Genomic DNA, 6297 nt, shown 5'->3' on the forward strand with positions numbered 1-6297 from the left:
GGATTCTGCCTTCATCACCCTGTGTTTTTTTTTTTCAGAAATATTATTACTGCTTGTTATTATAAATTTATGAGTTTTTATTAGTTTAATATCTGTATCTCCCATTAGACTCTAATTTCCATAAAGAAAAGACTATATTTTGCTCACAATCTTATTCATAATCGGATACATAGTAGGTCGTCAATAAACATTTGTTAAATGAATAAAGGGATGATTATAATAAAGGTCTTAAGTATCTTTCTTCTTTGCTTCTACATTTTTTCACTAAAGAAAACAATTTTGTCTGGCTGCTAATATTCAACCTATTCCTATAATACCACTGTGTTGACTAAAATATCAAATTATTTTTCATGATAGAGTTCAGCACGATCATCTCTAAAGTCAGCATTTTGTAAGACTTATGATATGACTCAAACAGAATGTAAGTAACAGATTTGCTAATAGTGTTCCCAAACTGTTTCTAATTTAGTATCTTTTTTTTTTTTACTCCAGCAACATAATGGAATTAAAAGTTTCCTTTATATTGCCACAGATCAATCAATAAGCATTTGTTTTATTCCCACTATGGTTTAAGCACTATGGCAAGGTGTCCTATTTATAACAGGCATTGTACCTGTTTTAATTGCTTTCTGTAGCACATAACCATGTAAGGACTCAATGACAAATAAATATATCTTGATGTCAATTAAGTACATTGGTGGCCACAAACCAGGGCCAATTAAAAAGTTCTGGAGTCAGAATTCCAAGGAGTTTATTGCCAAAAGGAAATGAAACTACTTAGGAGCTCCACATGGACTGGATGATAGAAATTACAAATGCAGTGGGAATATTGGAGATGTCCACATCTGAGCAGAGTCATCACCATCTCCATGGAAACCATCCCCCGCCCCCTTCTGGGGAGAAAACAGCAGCTGTTCAACAGCACACAACCAAGAAAAATGCAAATCAGTCGGAAGTGAAAAACTCAGGATCCATTTTATATTGTTAAGAGGATGAGATTTGGGGTAAAGGAATGAGACTAACAAAGTCATTATTTAGCAAATAAGGTTCTGTTAGTTTTCTGTGCGTGCTGAAGTGTGCTGGGGAGGTAGAGGTTCAAGGTGGACAGGAAATCACGTCAAACTTCATTACATCGCCATGTTGGAATAATACGTTGCAGGGATTTTGCAAAGTGAAATTGCAAGGGCAAAAGTACAGCTTTTAAGGAAGGAAGCAGAAGAAATATATTTAGGGTTATTTTTGAAGAAAAAAGAAAGTTAAAGCATGCCACTGGGTACTACATAGAAAGAAATTTGGAAAAAGAAGGGAAATAAAAGAGATTGTGTTCTATAGGCATAATCTATCAACGTGATTGTTTTATACGTTTCTTTCATTTGAACGTTTATGTGTTTCTCATGGATTCATGTTTGGCTACAAAGATTTCATGATGCTCAATAACGAATAAGAAGCCTTACATGAAAGCTTTAGGTAAAAACATGCAGCCAAATCAGGCAATTTAGACCATGTCAAGAAGGGTGACAAGCTGGATGGTTGTGGTCTGTTTGCATGAAGAACTCAGGATGGTAATGACAAGAAAAACATGAGCACTCATAAGAGCTAGACACTGAGAAAGGCCTCCTGTCCCATCAAATTTTATCTCTTAAAACTTTGGAGCTGAGATTCCTTTAGTCAGCACCATGCACAAGGAGAAGTATAATGCAAGAGACAGTTTCTAATGCCCACTCCATTCATGCCCTCAACGCCCCCCCATACCCCTTTATCCTTATAAAAAATCTTCCATTAGTTAAGGTAGTTCAACTTGATTTCCATTACTGGCAGCCCAAGGGACAGATTTTAACAGCTCTGCAACACATTATTCAATGCGTGAGGGTAAAGGTCATCTTTAACCCAGTCTGGGTTATAAACACCTACCCAATATTGTAACATCTGGGAAGAGAGGTAGGTTTTATGGGAGAAAAATTCAAAATTTTATGCTTGCATGAGAACAAGTACAGTAATATAGGTTGGGAAGTATCTATTGGATTAATAGAGCTTGCAGAGATATATGTGCTGAAAAATACCAACTTATTCCCTTTAATTCGCTCTCTATTAAGGCAGAAATAACGTTAGCTGTTCTTAGGATTTCACCCAGGGTATGCTGAGATCCTCGGATCCACTGCAGTGACAAGCATTGGGTGGTTCACTGCAATCCTCAGCCACTGGCCCACTGCAGTCATGAATGTGATGCGTATTGGCTCTGCTCATGTCCAGGTCTGTCCAGGTTTGACACTGAGATGCTCTCCTGCCACTTTTGAGGCTCAAGCATTTGGGGACACAAGGAGCCTGGGCCTAAGATGTCAACTGAGTACCTGTACCTGTATGCCACATTCTCAGGGAAATGCCAAGGTACCACTCTGGGACCCACATACCTCTGCCCTCCCCACAGCCTCAGCAAGTTATTTCCTGGAATGAGGTCTGCACTCTTTCTCTCTCTCCTGCTTCTGAGGAAGCACTCCGTCTTACTCCATTTTAGCCCATCCCTGTTTGGGAGAGTTTCGTTTGTTTGGTTTTTAGTGCACTTAGTCTTTTAGAAGCAAAAGCCGGGAAGTCTTCTACTGTTTCTGATCTGCCACCTTCTTCTTCCTGGGCTTCATAGCACAAGGCTTGAATGTGGAGAAAGAAAAGGAAGAAATAATGGGAGAAAGTAGTTAATGTATCACATTATTTCCAGCCTGCTATCCTGTAGGCTTTCTCTGACTTTTCCTTGAAAATGAACTCAAATTTTTGTAGGATATAAAACAAAAGGTTTAAGTTTTATATTAAAATTCCTGAAAGGGCTCAGGGCAAGACTTCTTTGTGACCTAATGCAAATAATGGGGAAGACTTCATGATGGCAAGTGGTTTTCAGGCAGTTGCATCCGAGGATCAGTTTCTGAACTCCTCAAAGAGCAAGAGGGACACTAGGTATCTCTAAAGGAAACTTCTGTATTTTGAATTCCATTGACCAACTGACTTTGTGAAAGAATGGGAACACTGTTCTAGTAGAAAATACCCGAGCCTCAAGAAACCCTAAATCGCATATTCAGGTACAATAAAGCTTTAAGAGTACATATTTAAAAGAAAATGCTGATTTCTTCCTAAAATATTAATACCATCACTCAAATTAAGTCACTAGATAGAAATGCAAAGTACCCTAAGTTATTGTTATGTTTAGCCTGATAGCTTTAAGCTCTGAAAGAAAAATCGCAATCTTCTCTCAGTGAAAAGCAGGTATGTGATTGCCAAGTTCCTCCACTCTTTTCCAACCCATGCTCCAGTTTCTTAGCAGTAGGGTCGTGAATGAAAAGCAGAAGAGAGGCATGAACAGAAACAAAGGGTACTGGGCACTAAACTTCAAATTCGCAAACAGGAAGCAAATTCCTGGAAGCACATCCCAGTCTTGCTGATCTTTCAAACCACTGATTCCAGCCACATATCACCTCCTGGGCCTCCTCTCATTATTTCGTATCAAATTATCATTTTCTGTGGGTTGAGAAGTGATTTAAGATAAAAGTGGTTTGGGATTCATATATTATTAAATACTGAATTATAAAGATGCTAATATAATCTTTGATAACATTCATACTATATAAAGACAAATTCTTACTTTTCCCATTTAACAAGTGATGCATGCTGTTTCATTTACTTTAAATTAATTATGTAATAAAAAGCATGAATTGTCAACAAATAAATCCAAAAATTATACATATTGTTTTCTGTTTGGGGAACTAATGGGTATTAAAATGTGGATTAAAATTTAACTATGTCTCATACCATCAAAATATAAGACAAAAAAACTTTTGGTGACTTATCATTTGAAGTCCTGCATTTTAAAAGAAAACTGGCTTTTAAAGAAAAACTGCATTTTAAAGAAACAACTGGCTTATTTTTTAATTTGTTTATGCTTTTTTTCTACATGATGGAATATAAATGTTCCACATTGTTTTTTTTCCCAGCAGTTTTCAAACAGCAGTCTCAGGATGTAAACACTCTTCATTCCAATAAATCAAAAGCCAAATTGGATTAAATTTTCACTATATCTTTAAGTATCAGGTAGGCCATAAAAGAATATTTGAATTAATGCAAAGGTATGCCATGTTTCTGGAAAGAAGAACATAATATTGTAAAGGTATTTACTTCCTCATATATTAAACTAGGATTTCTGATAAATAACTATCAAAATCCCAACAAGATTTTTTCATAGAACTTGATAAGGTGATTCAATTTCTAGAAGAGAAAATATGAAAGAGGTGCTAGAAAAAAATTAAAAGGTAGAATAACGATGAGGTCTTGTTTTACCAGATAATATGATACATTATACACCTATAGGAATTAGAACAGTATGATACTGGTGTGGGGACAGAGGAGTAGACCAAGGAAAACTGACAGGTCATGTGGAAACAGACCCATGTACATTTCTGAATGCACTATGCATTAAAGTTAATATATTACACAATATATGGGCACAGTATAAATAGTTAAATAATATATAATTAACTAGGCAATTTAAAAAAATGAATAAATTATAACTTACTTATAAAAATAAATATGAGGAATAAAAACCTAAAACATTTTTTAAAGGAAAAGAATTAGTAAAGTAAAAATATAAGAGAATTATGACTTTGGGATAGCAAAATTGTAAGATGAAAAATCACATACCAGAAAAAAAAGAGGTAAATTTTAATTAGTCAAATTAATTAATTAAAATTTTTGTGTGATTGAAGATGAGCATAAGCAGAATCAAATTAAAACATACACAAAAATATTAGCAACATGTATAACAAAGGACTTATATTAATAAAATAGAATAAGCCTTTAAAATAAATAAAGCCAAATAATAGAAAATAAGCAAAGCATTCTTTAATTCTTTTAAATGTTTATTTATCTATCTTGAGTGAAAGAGAGAGAGAGGAAGCTCACCAGCACTTGCACCAGCGGGAGAGGGGCACAGAGAGTGCGGGAGAGAGAGAATCCCAAGCAGGTTCGATCCCATGAACCAAGAAATCATGACCTGAGCTGAAATCAAGAGTTGGATACTCAACTGACTGAGCCACCCAGGTACCCCTGTTTATTTTTTTAAGTAGGTTCCACACCCAACATGGGGCTTAAACTCATAACCCTGAGATCGAGAGTCACATGCTGTACTGACTGAGCCAGCCAGGTATCCCAAAGCATTTGAATAAAAAATTCATAAAACAGGAAATATGATTTAGAAAACAGTGAAAATGGGCTAACCCTAGAATAACTAGCAAAAATTGGAACAATAAAGATATATATTTTTATCCAATTAACAAAAATTTTAATAAAAAAAACAATTTAAAAAATTGTTAATTTCCCATGTTGGTTAGAGTGTTGAGAACATTCTCAATATTGAGATATATGGAATTTCGGGAGGGAAATTTAACAATATCTTATTTTGCAAATGTGTAAAATGCATTCTCTTTTGATAAGCAATTCATTTTAAGAAGCTGTTATACAGAACAATTTGTATATTTGAAATGCTAAGACAAATATTTGTTAAAAATTATAAAACCTATTATACACATATACGAGTGTGTGTGTGTGTGTGTGTGTGTGTGTGTACAGTTAGATTCTTGAATCCTACCTACCCTAGGGGGAGGGGCAGAGAGAGAGGGAGAGAGAATCCACACTGTCAGCACAGAGCCTGACTCAGGGCTCGATCTCATGAACTGTGAAATTATGACCTAAGCCAAAACCAGGATTCTGGCATTTAATTGACTGAGCCACCCAGACACCTCAAAAACCTCAACCTTTCTAGGAAAGAAAATAACCAAAAAAAATTATTATGAAGTATTCTCAAAGCTAGATGTGGATTTGTATTTCCTTATTCAGTAAATACAAAATATGTAGCTACTCTTTTGAAGATATTGAAGAAGAGTTTTTACGTGAAAAAGAGTTCTTTTTACTGATAAAAACAACAAAAAACAAAAACAAAAAACAGAACCATTAATACAGATCTGTTTTCTAACTAGCAATTCCCCCACCCTAGGTTTCAAGAAATTATTCCATTATATTCTCACCATTAAAATGATCCCACTGTGCTAGTTTTGCTTATTCCAGAAAGAGACATTGGTGAGATTGAGTTGGAAGCCATTTATTTGAGAGGCGGTCTTATGAAACACTAGCAGAGGACAAACATATGCCTCAGAGTTATGCAAGGCAGCTGAGGGTAGTCTCCCTTGATCTGCAGTTTTGCTTACGTGGTTTCAGTTACACGCGGTCAACCATGGCCCAGAAGCAGGCGCTCCTCCTTCTGAG

Source organism: Panthera pardus, unplaced genomic scaffold, assembly GCF_024362965.1.
Source record: "Panthera pardus isolate Hobbes unplaced genomic scaffold, ASM2436296v1 HiC_scaffold_13, whole genome shotgun sequence".
Taxonomy (NCBI): domain Eukaryota; kingdom Metazoa; phylum Chordata; class Mammalia; order Carnivora; family Felidae; genus Panthera; species Panthera pardus.